Source organism: Marmota monax, unplaced genomic scaffold (genome assembly GCF_021218885.2).
Source record: "Marmota monax isolate L192 unplaced genomic scaffold, Marmota_monax_Labrador192_F-V1.1 WCK01_AAM20220418_F8-fsc00095, whole genome shotgun sequence".
Lineage (NCBI taxonomy): Eukaryota > Metazoa > Chordata > Mammalia > Rodentia > Sciuridae > Marmota > Marmota monax.
The window spans coordinates 6,244,659-6,259,601 of NW_026695244.1; the positions used below are offsets into that span (position 1 = coordinate 6,244,659).

Below are 14,943 nucleotides of genomic sequence, written 5' to 3' on the forward strand. Positions count from 1 at the left end.
TGAATTCTGAGCAGGGATACTAAAGCAAAAATTGAAGGTTATAAATAACAAGGCTACATGTCATACTATATGTTATGGACTTTAAATTCATATTACACTTAATTCTTCCAAAAATCCTGCAGGAAGGGAACTTTCATCATTTCTGTTCTTGAGATTAATAAATGAAGGTGACAAAAATACATGATTTTTTTGGTCATATAGCTTGTGGATTAGTCTGTTCCAGCTGCCATAACTCAAATGCCACAAACGAGGTGGCTTAAACAACAAAAATTTATTTTCTTCAGTTTTGGAAGCTCAAATTTAAGATCAAGGTGCCAACATGGTTAGTCTCTGATGAAGTCTTTCTCGCTTGCAGATGGCCACCATCTTGCTGAGTCCTTACATGACCTATTCACTATGTGCTTGTGAAGAAAGAGACATTTCTGGTTTCTCTTCCTCTTTTTATAAGGACACCCTGTCCTATCAGATTAGGGCCCAGTATACTTTGGATCTAGAATGCACTTCAAAGTCTCATGTGTTCAAGGCTTGGTCCCCAATGACAACAGTATTCAGAGGTAGGGTTTGGGGAGTGATTGGATCATGAGGGCTCTGACCTTATTAATCCATTTGATGGCATTATTGGGAATTGATGGAAACTGTGGGAGATGAGACCTAGTTGAAGGGAGTGGGTCCTTAGGGATGTACTCTTGGGGACTGTATTTTGTTCCTTCCCCCTCATTCCGTCTCTGCCACCATGAGGTAAGCAGATCTGCTCTACCAAACCCTCTCTATCATGATGTTCTGCCTCACCACAGGCCCATACCAATGGAGCCAGCCAACCATGGATGGAAACCATAAACTAAAACAAATTTTTTCTCATTTAAACTGTTTTTCTCAGCTACTCTGTCATAGCAGCAAAAAGCTTACTAACATAGGACTCTACCCTTATTACCTCAGTTTACCATTATTACCTTCTTAAAGGCACTATTTCCAAATACAGTCATGCTGGGGGCTGGGGTTCAACAAATGAATTTGAAGGAGACAGTTCAGTTCGTAATAGTTTATAAGTAACAAACACAGTATGACGCTGGAGCATAACACTCTTGTATGTTTATGCTAACATACATTTTATTAAGGTACAATTTAAATATGATGGTTCAACAAGTTTTCAATAAAGGCATATACACCCATGTGACCCATGTTCCTATAAGAATGTGGTATTACATGGAACTCTTAACTGTACCAGATCATGTGATGGCTGGAGGTGCTGCCACTGTAGATTTCATGCTAGCCAGGAGTCACCCCCACAACAGTAGACACTAAGTTCACACCCAATAAGACTTGATCCTGAGCTCCCTTCCATATACACACACTGCATGATGCTCCCCACAGGAGCCTGTCCTTGCATGTTCCTGCTCTGTTCTGGATCCCAGAAACAGAACCTTGAGAGCCCTCTTCCTCTCCAGGATACTATATCAGTATCTCCCCAGCTTTAGCTACCCAAAGACAGTAGTTTTCCTCCAGCTGACCCTAGTGCCTCCTCCTCTTTAATAAGAGTGCCTCCCTCCATTGACCTCCAGTTTAGAAGCTGTAGCTTCCTGCTGTTGTTATGCTTTGGATGATTTCACCAGCCATTGTTTGGTTTCTCAGTTCTTCTAGCTCCTATATAACCAGTTCTCTGCATTCACTACCCTCTTGTTTCAAATCCCCAGCATGGCTTCTTTCTTCCAGTTTATACTTTCCTAGTATGCTGACAGACTCCTACTTGATATGACCAGCTTAGAAACTGGGGCTCTTCTAGGCATATAAATGGAGCTGATGCACAGAGCCTGGAAGTCAGAGAACTCCTAAGCAGAGTTTTCTCCAAGAGGATACCAGGAATTGCACTGACATTTGTTCTCTACTTGTTGATGTATTAGCAAATTTGCACTCTCCCCATTCATTGTCTATGGCTCACCTATTCTGCAGATGGACCTCTAAAGCTGTCAAGTCTAGAGATGCTTTATCACCTGCTCTTTCAGCTATTGTTTTGACAGTAAGCTACTAATTGGATTTGTCAAACTGCCACATCTTTTCAAAAACGTGCTCATCTATGACTAAGGAGTGTCCAATCCTGAGAAGTTCTCAACAGCCTGTAGGTATCCCCAGGGATCCTGCCAACCAGCTGGGAGGAGGAGGAGGAGGAAACACAGGCAGAGTCTTGAAAGAGGCAAAATGCCCGGTCTGCTCAAGTTCCAGTTTACTTTTCGGCTAACTATAAAATCCATATTGAGTAGATCCCCATGACTACTGCAGAAGGACCTCCATCTCTAGTTTGGCTACAAAACTAAGCCCTGCCTTCCAAAGCCCTTGCTTGAGGCGGGAGTACCAGAAGGCAGACTGCACCCACTGGCTCGCTGCCCAACATGCCGGGGGACTTCTCCAGAACCACAGTAGTTATGAGTCAAGTTTCCTTCCCTCAGCTCACACAACCGAAGCAATGGGCTGTCTGCCTGCCCTGATGGCAGGAATAGAAGCCCCGCCGCCTTTAGCGAGCGGGGAAAAGGAAACCAGACGATTCCCACTTCTTCATTCTATGTGATAAATCACTTCAGCCGGAGAGCCGTCATGAAGTGACCTGGCAGCGGAGGAGAGAAATGTAATCCAAAAAAGAAAGGAAAGAATAAAGAATCCTGTTAGTCACAGAGCTTTTCATTCGAACCACAGAACAGGCTCTTGCTTTCTGGGGAAATAATAAAATCACGGCCTAGTGCTCTATCAGCTCCTCAGACAAAAGCAACTTCCTCGAATGTGACAATTTGGGGTTGAATTTGGTTTTCACCGGGTAAAGGCATAAATTAAAAAGAGGGACTGGGCACCCTTTAAAAAAGTCAAAGAAGTAAATAAGCTTGCTATTCAAACCAGAAAGCGCAGGCTGTGAGCAGCCCCGCTCTGTGATCTGTCTGACACCTGGTGAACAAACAACACAGCCTCTGCCCAGGCTGGAATTTTCCCACAGTGGACCAGCAACTTCAGAGGTCCCATTGAGTGCCAGGGCTGAGGACTGAAAGAGTTATTTCATTCCAAAGCAAAATCAAAAAAGCTTAAAGACATTACAGGAGAAAAGCCTCAAAGCCCATTACTAGAGATAGGATATTAAAAGTAAAGAAAGACTTTGTGTAGAAAATTGCTTAGGAGGAAAACCACAAAGAGAGAAAAACTATCATATGATGGGAACAAAAGGTTCTATCCAAAATGAACAGAGGATATAGAATTGGTTGTTTTAGCATCACATAAGCCTAATTCGCATCTCCTAAGCAGCAGCCTGTAAGACAGAGAAACTTGGGCTCAGGACTTGTAACTTAGAAGTCTTTCTTGCAGGGAGGGGAGGGGTGCTGGGGATGGAACCCCAGACCTGGCACATGCTAGGCGAGCACTCTATCACTGAGCCATATCTCAGCCCTTACCAGTCCATCTCCCCATGCACTGCCTGCCTCTCGGCATCCCCTTCCTCCAAAGGCTTCTGGGACTCTCGGAATTCTTCCACAGAGGAGTGTTCTAAATTATTCATACTGTAGTGCTACTTATTTCCTGTCCTGTCCTTCCCAGAAGTACTTTCTGTGTTAGAGTGCAGTGAAAGTGAGCAATGCTCAAAACAATCAGTGACTCACTCCTGCATTCTGAAATCTCAAGCGTGTGTAGAAATGCCATGGGGTGGGGGTGGGAAGAGGAGTCTCTGTCCACATCCTAACCAATACCTCATATAAAAATATACTATAAATTTGACCTCTTTCACAGTGGCAATCACATTCTCTGGGTAGGATGACATTATTTTTTAAATATTGGCTTTCAAAAGTTGAAATCCCCATCTTTCAATCAAAATAGCCATGTATTTAAAGAAGGCTAACAGGAAGTTATTTATGAGCTTATTTCCAGAATTTGTTCTCAATCCTCATTTTTGAATTTTCATATCAATGAAGGCATAGGAAAGATTTTTCAATAACCAAAAAAACTTTCTAAAACCTCATTTGATCTGGCCACACTTTTTTTTCTATCTTTTTTTTCTATGGGAAGTGTTTTCTCCAAATTACACTCTGGTCCTGATAGAGATAAACCCCAGTGAATAACAAGTCTGTGTCTGTATGATAATAATATTGGCATTCCAGTTCCTGTCTGTGGTGGACCATGCAGACAGCTGCAGTAATTCCTCTCAACTACATGCTTTTTTTCCATGTGTTTTTGCCACTCCTCCCATAAATAGGTGACCATGGTCTCCCCTCTGCTTGAATCTGGGCTGGCTTCATGACTTGTTTTGACCAATAGAATCTGGCAAGATGAACTCAGAATGACTGGTAGGCTTGGGCCTCAAGAAGACTTTGAATTTCCATTTTGATATATTGGAGCTTCTGTGTAAGGAAGTCCAGGCTATTCTGCCAGAGAGAGTTTCAAAGAGCAGACCAAAGTGCCCGCTCTTAACAGCCCAAGCATGTGAGGAGACCATGTTGGACCTGCCTGCTCCAGCACAGGCACACCTTCTCCACTAAGTCCTGCTCACATTGCAGATCCACAGAAGCATAAGCAAATAACTACTTAAGCCTCTGGGCTTTGGAGAAGTTTATTATGTAACCATAAGATAACCAAAACAGGGACCTAATACCAAAATGACTAAATTGTGTTTAGCTACCCAGAACTTATACATCAAAGATGAGATACTTGACCTCATTAAGCCTCATCTCAATTCAGTAATGTAAATGATCAAAGACCAAATGACAGTCTGCATCAAAGACTTCTGCCCCAGTATCTAGGCTCATGGCAATGAGTCTCCAAATGTAGTCTTGGATGAGCATTATCAGCAGCACATGGGAATTCCTTAAAAATGCAAATTCTTGTCCCCTATACTAAATGAGAAACTAGGCGTGGAGCCCAGCAATCTGTATGTCAACAAGTCCTACAGATGACTTGCTATAGTTTTAGAACCACTGTTCTATAGCAACAAAACTGCTGATATTTAGTTGATATACATGCCCACCTGAGTAAAAACTAAGGGGTCTGGGTGAGGCCATTTTGACTGAGTTCTGGCATTCAAGAAGTAAGCAGACAGGGAAAAGGGAGGAGGTCTTTGTCCCTCTTAATTTCATGCTGGCTGGAATTCAGTTGTGACTGCTGGAGCTCTAGAAGCTGTCTTAGGCTATGAGCTGATCCTGAGAGAATCCATGCAGAGCAACAAGATGGAAGGAGCCTGGGATATTGACACTACAAAACTTCCATATTAGCCCTGGGCTAACTCCCTGACATGTTGAACATGAAAATATCTATCTTGTTTAAGTTCCTTATTTTAATTATTTTATCTCTCAGAGTTAAAATTCGAATCTAACTCAGTAGAATGAATCAGACATATGTTCATGTATGAATACACTACCAGTGTAACTCTGAATCATGTACAACCACAAGAATGGGAAGTTATACTCCATGTATGAATGATATGTACTGTCATGTAGAATGTATATAAGTAAAAAGAAAACAACAACAAAAAAGATTAGCATCTAACTAATAAAAGATCTTAGTTTCCCTTTCTCGCACCTACTGATATATTCTTTTTTTTTTTTTTTTTAACTGATGTTCTCCTCACCCCAAGTGCAAGTGAAGCTTATTTTTTTTTTTAACATTTTATTTTTTAGTATTTGGCGGACACAACATCTTTGTTTGTATGTGGTGCTGAGAATCGAACCCGGGCCGCACGCATGCCAGGTGAGCGCGCTACCGCTTGAGCCACATCCCCAGCCCAAAATCTTTATTTTTATTTTATGTGGTGCTGAGGATCGAACCCAGTGCCCTGCGCATGCCAGGCAAGCGCGTTACCACTTGAGCCACATCCCCAGCCCCTGATATATTCTTTAATATAAGGATATTTCATTTTCTGTACTTCTTACAAATTATCTTTCATATTTTTTATTTCTCTAGTTGTTTATTAACTGTCTGCCTACTTGACTTGAAGTTCCATGAGGACAAATGTTTTGTTTGTCAGTGAATTCCCAGCATCCAATATCTTCTACCTTCATAATAGGGACGTGGCAAATATTTACTGAATTGAATAGACAGATGGAAGGTTGGATGTGGGCAAGCCGAATTTTATCCAAACAGTTCTTTCAGCACTGATAAACTGACCAAGCTTTAAAAAAAATCAATATTTCTTTTCAATAATGAATCTTCAACAAAACTTTCCACCACCCACATTACACTTCTGTTTCACATTTTAATCTGAAAACTAAGCAATAACAGTAATCAACACTTTCAGATGTCTTAAAATGTGCCAAAGACAAATTTCAACAGAGAGGGCCCCTACAATGTATCTGGTTAGTGTTTCTCAAACTCTCAAGTTCATCAGAAACAGAAAAGCCTGAGAAACTGTCGCAGCCAAGGGAGACTATGGAGATAACACAATTAAATGCAATAAGTATCCTGGATAGGATCTTGGAACAGAAAAGGACATTAGGCAACAACTGAGGAGTTCTGAATGAATTTTGGCCTTAGGTAATAATGATGATGCAAACAATATTGGTCATTAATTATCACAAAAATTCTATATTTTTATTTGTTCTAATTAATTATACATGGCAGTAGAATGCACTTTGACACATCATACATAAATGGAATATAATTGCTCATTCTCTGTACATTATGTAGAATCACAATATACATAAGGTAATAATGTCTGATTCATTCTACTATCCTTCCTGTCTCTATACTCCTCTCCCCTCTTTTTACTCCTCTCTACCTAACCCAAAATAACTCTATGCTTCCCTAGCCCCTGCCCTTACTGTGAATTAGCATCTGCATATCAGAGAGAACATTCAGCCTTTGGCTTTTGGGGATTGGCTTATTTTGTTTAACATGATATTCTCCAGCTCCATCCATTTATTGGCAAATGCCATAATTTTATTCTTCTTTAAAACTGACTAATATTCCATTGTGTATATGTACCACGTTTTCTTTAACAATCCATCTGTTGAAGGGCACCAGGGTTGGTTCCATAATTTAGCTATTGTGAGTTGAGCTGATATAAACACTGATGTGGCTGTGTCACTGTGGTATGTTGATTTTAAGTCCTTTGAGTATAAACCGAGGAGTGGGATCGCTGGGTCAAATGGTGGTTCTATTACAAGTTTCCTGAGGAATCTCCATACCACTTCCATAATGGTTACACTGATTTGCAGGTCATTAATCATCACAAACATTCCATATTAATTTAAGATATTAATAATAGGGAAACTAGATGGTATGGAACAGGGAGGGTTGTCTAGGAATTCTCAGTATTAACTGTTCACTTTTTCTGTAAGTCTAAAACTGTCCTTAAAAAATAAAATCTATTAATAAAATAAGTTTTACTATTAAACATATTAATATAAGAAATGTGCCAAAGACTTTACATGAGTAATTCATATGACATTCACTCATAAAGACTGAGGTCAATACTATGATGAACCCTATTTCACAGGCACAAAACAGTGCATTAAGTTCTGTTTTCACAAGTCCTTAAGACTTACACTATGTTTCTTCTGGATCAAAATTTATTTGATTCAGTCATTTAAACAATGTATTTTGATTACTGTGTGCCAGGGAGGGACTGAGTTTAGGCCATTCTATAAGCAGAGTCAAAACTGGGAAGGAAGAGGGACTTAGCACCAACCCATTGAAATTTAAAGGTCACAGGCAAACATTTTCAAGAATGCACAGTTCTAAAATGTGTTATATTTTCATGTTGACAGTATATACAATCCTCCAGCAGCTAAAAACAACTAAGCTTGACATCTAATTATCAAGAATAATTACTTACATATGAAGCTAGCAGATGGCACCTATTGTTAAAAACACATAAATCATACATCATAAGTTAAGAAGCTGATTCAAGAATAGGTCTATGTCTCATTCCAGGTACTAATATAGCAAACACTTTAACTCTGAATACAATCCCTGGTATACACTAAAAGAATACTTCCAAGGAGAAAAACCTCTATCATAGAATTTCCTTCTAAAGATATTGAGTGTAAACTTCTTTAACTGCTATTCTGGCTAGCAGAATCTTAGAGCTGTGGACTTCTGGAACTGTGAGGAGTAAACATTTGTTGTTTAAATCATCCAGTTTAAGGTATTTTGTTATAGCAGGCCCAGCTATAAGACACCAAGGGAATATTTGCACCTTTGATTTCATTGTTAGTTCTTTTACCAGCCTCAGCCTTTAATTCTTAAAAGTTCAACTGAGGCATTGACTCTCAGTCTCTCTTAACCTCCTTTTTGTGTGGGCTATCTCTATATCCCCATGGCACTTGTGTGGCCTCAGTCATAGGGCCTATCACAATTCGGTGTGATTTATGAAACGTATTTGAATGCCTATAAGGTACTGTTTCAAGCACTCAGGAATATCAGTGGACAAATCAAAATGCTTCTACCCTTCTGAGGAAAGACATAATAAACAATAAACCATCATACATAAGTAAATTTTATAGTATATAGTATATTATATACTGGGATAAGGAAAATACAGAATAGCTTAGAGGGAATGAGGTGTACTGGGGCTGGAAGAGGTTCAGATTGCAGTCTTTAACAGGGTGGTCAAAGTAGGCTTTGATGAGGACATGAGATTTGAGCAAAGTCTAGAAGAAGATGAGGGAGCTAACTGTGCAGGCCTAGAGGAGGAGGATACCTGGAAGAGGGAAGAGCTAGCACAAAGACCCCATGGGAAGGACAAACCTTGAAAGACTGAGAAACAGCCAGCGAAGTATGGAGCAACATGCAACAGACATGAGGAAAGACGGAGAAAGGGGAATCAGGGAGCCTCAATTTTGTAGACCTGGGGGCCATTGCAAACACTTTCACTGTAAGTGAAATGGGAATGGTTTTTTAGTAGAGGGGAAATATGGTCTGACTGAGTACTGCAAGATTTGCTCTGGCCACTGTGTTGAGAACAGGATTGTAGCGGGGCCAACATGAAAGCAGAAAAACCTGTTAAGAGATAATTATAGGCAAGAGATGAAGAGATGGTAAGGCCACAGGCCAGAACAGTAGCAGCAGAGGAGGGCAGATTCTGGATTTAAAGCCTCATTGAATTGGATATGGGGTGTAAGAGACAGAAAAGATCCAAGGAGGACTCCAGGGATTTTTGTCCTGAAGAACTGCAATCATGGGGTTAAGAAATGAGAAGAAGAAACAGGTTAGGAGGTGAAGAGCAGGAATTTGGCGGGGGGGTGCAGGGAGGGTTGGGGGAGGGTTCGGGGTGGGGGGGCGGATATGAATGTATTTGTTGTCTAAAAACTTCCATTGATACTTTCTGGTAAGATGGAGCAAGCACAAGGAGAGTGGGTGTTAGTGGTTTGAGAGAGAATCTGGGATCCAGAAGAGGGGCACATTTTAGAAATGCTGCGTTTCTTATTTCCAACACTCCTAATGTGACAGACAACACCACCATGAGGGGGAAAAAAAACAAAACAGAAATCAATGTCTCTGCAAAGAAAAATGATTTAGAGGAATTAGACTCTGAACATAAGTTCTTTAGGACTTTTAGTATCTTAAAATACTTGAAATGATTTGACTTTTTATATATAACATAGGAAAGAAATATGATTTAAAAATCTGCCTAAATAAGTCTAAAAGTTTTTCAATTAATATAAAATAATTTTGGTGATAAGAAATCATCATGTCAAAGTTTAAATGGCAATTAATTTTTCTTAGTGACATAAGAAAGCTCTATTTTAATTAGATGCTATGAATTATGATAATATCCAATATCACTAATCACTTCCCATGTACCAGAGACAGTGTTAAATGATGTATGTGGGTCTTTTCATTTCATTCTCCCAATATTCTTATTACATGATTACTACTATTTTTCCCTTTTTAAGAGAAATTTCAAATAAGTAAAGAAAACTTCATGTCTGTAAGTTCTGTAGGTAACACATTGTACTTTATTCGTTTTGGGGAAAAAATCCTCAGTTGTCATTTAACATAGGCATATCTCAGAGATACTGGAGTTTCAGTTCTAGACCACCACAATAAAGCTAATATCACAATAAAACAAATCACAGATTGATTGATAAAACTTATATTTATACTATACTATAGTTTATTAAGTGTAAATGACACTGGTGTCTAACAAACAATGGACATGCCTTATTTGAAAGGATCCTTTATTGCAAATGATCTTCTGAGCCTTCAGTGAACCATAATCATTTTGCTGATGGAGGATCTGTTGAGGGCTGCCGACTGATTGGGTGGTGGGTTACTGAATGATGCATGACTGTGGCAATTTCTTAAAATAAGACAAGAGTGAAATCTTTCACATTGAATGACTCTTCTTTCAAAAGAGTTTTCTCCATAGCATGCAATGGAATTTGGTACCATATTATCCAATTGGCACTTTTTTCAAAATTGGAATCAATCTTTTTAAACCCTGCTACTTACTGTTTTATTAACAAATTTTAGTTATCATTCTAAGTATTTTGTTGTTGTTTCAACAATGTTCACAGCATCTTCACCAAGAAATCACTTTCTTTGCTCATCTATAAAAAGCAATTCCTCACCCACAAAAGTCTTATTATGAGATGGTAGCAATTCAGTTATGTCTTTAAACTCTGCTTCTAATTCTAGTTCTCTCGCTATTTCTGCTACATCTGCTATTATGCCCCCACTGAAGTCTCAAACCCCTCAATGCAATCCATGAGGGTTACCCTCATGTTAATGGAATCAACTTATGTTGGTGCTGGTATTTTGACCTCCTTCCATGAATCACAAATGTTCTTCATGGCACCTAGAATGATAAATCTTTCCCAGAAGGTTTTCAATTTACTTTGCTCAAATCCATCAGAAGAATGACTATCTATGACAGCTATCACCTTATAAAATGAATTTCATAATAAGACTTGAAAGTAAAAATTATTTCTTGATATATAGCTACAGAATGGATGTTGTGTTAGCAGACATGAAAACAACATTAATCTCATATAGCTCCATCAGAACTCTTGGGAGACAAGGTGCATTGTCAATGAGCAGTAATATTTTTTAAAGAATCTATTTTTAGCTATGCGAGGTAGTACATGCCTGTAGTCCCAGCTTCTTGGGAGGCCAAGAAGAAAGTGTCACTTGAGTTCATGAGTTCATGAGCTCACAAGTTTGAAACCAGACTGGGCAAAATAGTGAGACCCCATCTGAAAAAAGAAGAAGGAGGAGGAGGAGGAGGAGAAGGAGGAGAAGAAAATAATTTTTTTTTTCTCTGAGGAGTAGGTCTCAACAATGGGCTTAAAATTCATCTAGGCTTGCTCCATTTATAAAGCACAGGCAGAGTAGATGTAGTATAATTCTTAAGGACCTAGGATTTGGTAAATGGGAAGTAAGCACTAGCTTCAATTTAAAAGTCATTAACTGGATTACCCCCAACAAGAAAGCCTGTCCTTTGAAGCTTCAAAGCCAGGCATGACTTCTCTCTAGCTATTAAAGTCCTAGGTGCCTTCTTCCAATAGACGGCTATTTCATCTACATGAGTTTAGCCACCTTCATTAGTTATCTTCTGGGTAACTTGCTGCAGCTTCTGCATCAGCACTTGATGCTTCATTTTGTACCTTATGTTATGGATTTGGCTTCTTTCCTTAAACCTCAGGAATCAACTTCTGCTAGCTTCAAACTTCTCTTCTGCAGCTTCCTCACCTCTCTCCACCTTCACAGATTTGAAGAGAGCTGGTTTTGCTCTGGGTGAGGCTTTGGTGAAAGGAGTGTTGTGGCTGGTTTCATCTTCTATCTAGACCACTAAAACTTTCTCAACATCAGCAATAAGCTATTTGCTTTTTTTTAAAAAAATTTTTTTTAAATCACTTGTGTGTTCATTGGAGTAGCGCTTTTAATTTCCTTCAAGAACTTTCCTTTGCATTCACAGCTAGGCTAACTGTTTGCCACCAGAGACTTGGCTTTCAACCTTTCTCAGCTTTTGGTTTGTATTCCTCACTAAATTTAATCACTTCTAGTTTTTTATTTAAAGTGAGAGACCTGAACCTCTACCTTTCTTTGGAACGCTTACAGGCCTTTATGGGTTATTAATTGAACTCTTTTTAATGTTGTTGTGTCTTAGGGAATAGGGAGGCTCAAGGAGAGGAAGAGGAATGGGGAATGAATAACAGTCAGTGAAGCAGTCAGAACATAGGCAAGGCCTACTGACTCAGTTGGCCTGTTATGTGATGGACATTCATGGTGCCCCCAAAAAACTACAGCAGTAACATCAAAGATCATTAATCATGGATCACTGCAGCAGAAATAATAATAATGGAAAAACTTGAAATATTGTTAAAATTACCAACATTTGACCCAGACACATGAAAAAATGGTTTGAACAGGCTTGCTTGACATGGGTTTGCTACAATTTGTAAAATAAACACAGAAAGCCCACAATATTTGAGAAGCACAATAAAATGAGGGATGTCTGAAATTTCTCACCTGTAAGAATATGAGAACACATCTTCACCATGGGTCTTCCATGACTGCTCTGTTATGTCACCCCAAGCTGTGGCTGCTCTCTCTGCTCCACTTAGACTACTTATTTCAGTCTTTTGGGTCCTGTGGGTTTTTTTCCCCTCTGTTCAGGTCAAAAAACAGGCCCAGAAGAGGTATTGAGGTAAGGGGAGGGTTCCTGGTCTTGAGGCACTTACAAAGTCTAGTGGGTTAGACAACTACATGAGTGGCTAATGTAGCTCCTAACACCTGTCAAGTGCTGTGCCTCTGTGTGTGCAGCAAGCTCTGACAGGGAAGGGATGACTTAGGGAAAACCCTAAGGGGAAGAAAGGGTGTGTTTAAAAACCTCTTTTGGCTTCATCATATATTTTGGATAATTCCAGAAAGTATTCTTGGCCGCAGAAAGCCACTTAGGGAGTGTTTCAGCTATAACCCTTTCACATTTTGTATAATGTAGGCCATAGGCACATACGGTATTTGTTTAATCTTGGACTAAAGATGATAGACTAAGTTATATAAAAGTTCTGAAAATAATTCAGTTCCAGCTTCCTGGAAAAAGCACCAGAAACTCTGACACACAATTACAAAAGCATTCTACTGGCTCAGCTCAAAACCACAATAACAAAACTACTTAGTATTATGCCACAGAGTAGATATGAAACAGTAACATCTACACAGTATCAGACAGTAACATACTAGATAACAGTATTTTCGAGTTCAGTCTGTAAACCTGGCCAGGGTCATTGTACTGAAAGAAAAGAGGGACAAAAAGGGTAGTCTATTCTAGAAGATCACAGTCTAGTTCGGGAGATTATGAACTTTGATTAAGAAGCAGTACTATTAAAATCGAGGGCTGGAAGCATACGAGAACCTAGCAAATTCAATTTCATTTCACCATTTATAATCCTTATTCATAGTTTGAGAATATATATACACTAAGGGTTCTCTTAAACAGATCTCAGAACTGTGAATGTATCTGTTCTGACCAATAGGTTGCTATGGAATAGAGTTTTTTTTTTCTGATCTTCAAATATAAAACACTAATGATAATTTTGTGGTTTTTTTTGTTTTTTTTTTTTGCTTTTACAGGAGAGCTATAGATATTATAGTTTGGATGTGAGGTGTCTCCCAGAAGATCATGTGTAAAACAATGCAAGAACATTCAGAGCAGAAATGATTGGGTTATGAGATCCTTAACCCAATCAATCAATCCCCTGATTGGTAACTGAAGGCAGGTAGGGTGAGGCTGAAGGATGTGGGTCTCTGGGTGTGCCTTTGGGGTGTATATTTTGTATCTGGCAGTGGAGTTTCTCTGTTTCCTGATCATCACTGCTTCCCTCTGTCACACCTTCTGCCATGATGTTCTGCCTCACCTCAAACCCTGAGGAATGGAGCAGGCTATCTATGGACCGAAACCTCTGAAACCATGAACCCTCAAATGAACTTTGCCCCATTAAAATTGTTCTTGTCAGAAAAAAAAGTGTGTCACATTAAATTGGATAGAGAGAAAGGATGGGAGAGGAGGGGAGGGGTAGGAGGATAGGAAGGGCAGCAGACTAGAATAGACAATATGATTGATGTATGTACATTCCATGTATGTATTATATGTCAAAATACATTCTGCTGTCATGTATGACTAAAAAAAATAAATCATATGGTAAAAAAAAAGAAAAAGAAAAAAATTGTTCTTGTCAGATCTTTTAGTCATAGCAGTGAAAAAGTTGACTAAAATACATAGATGTTGTGTCCTCCTCTAAGTCCTGTTGGCAAGAAGACATTTCCTGGAAGTGGTAACAAGGTAACAGGTATGATATACACAAGCACACACACTGTACCATTGTCATGTTTGACAGGCTTTTTAAAAAGTATATCAAATAATAGACTATAAGAATCCAGTCAACATGACTAGATTCCTTGCTAAGAAAAATCTACACCAAAAAAAAGGTTATGAACAATCATGACATTGAATTTTTATTCTCATTTGCTGCCTAAGAATTTATATAAATGAGAAGACTTATTCTTGGCTCTAGAGATCTATTTGTATAGAATGGTGACTATAGTAAATGATAATGTATTGTCCACTCAAAACTTGCTAAGAAAGGGCTGGGGTTATAGCTCAGTGGTGGAGCACTTGCCTAGCATGTGTGAGGCACTGGTTTTGATTATCAGCACCACATATAAATAATTAAAATAAAGGTCCATCAACAACTAAATATAAATATATTATATATATATATATATATATATATATATATATATATATATATATATATATTAAATTGCTAAGAAAGTGAATCTTAAATGTTCTCATCACAAAAAATAGTGTGTTTGATGATGAAAACATTACTTGATTGGATCATTTAATAATATATGTATGAGTATATCAAAACATAACATTACATATTGTAAATATATACAATTTTTGTCAATTATACCTTCATAAAGCTGGAGGACAGATCCTGAAAAGAGAGGTAATATTTTACAGTCTCATTGTCA

General features: G+C 38.8%; 1 long non-coding RNA gene across 1 annotated transcript in view; it reads left to right on the forward strand.

Moving 5' to 3' along the window:
• Positions 1–14,573, forward strand: part of LOC131424048 (uncharacterized) — an 18,279-nt gene extending 3,706 nt beyond the window's left edge. Inside the window, exons 2-3 of the long non-coding RNA XR_009226453.1 lie at positions 5,637–5,706; positions 13,537–14,573. This is a non-coding gene — a long non-coding RNA (uncharacterized LOC131424048). The remainder of the gene's footprint in view (positions 1–5,636; positions 5,707–13,536) is intronic.
• Positions 14,574–14,943: the final 370 nt, after the last annotated feature.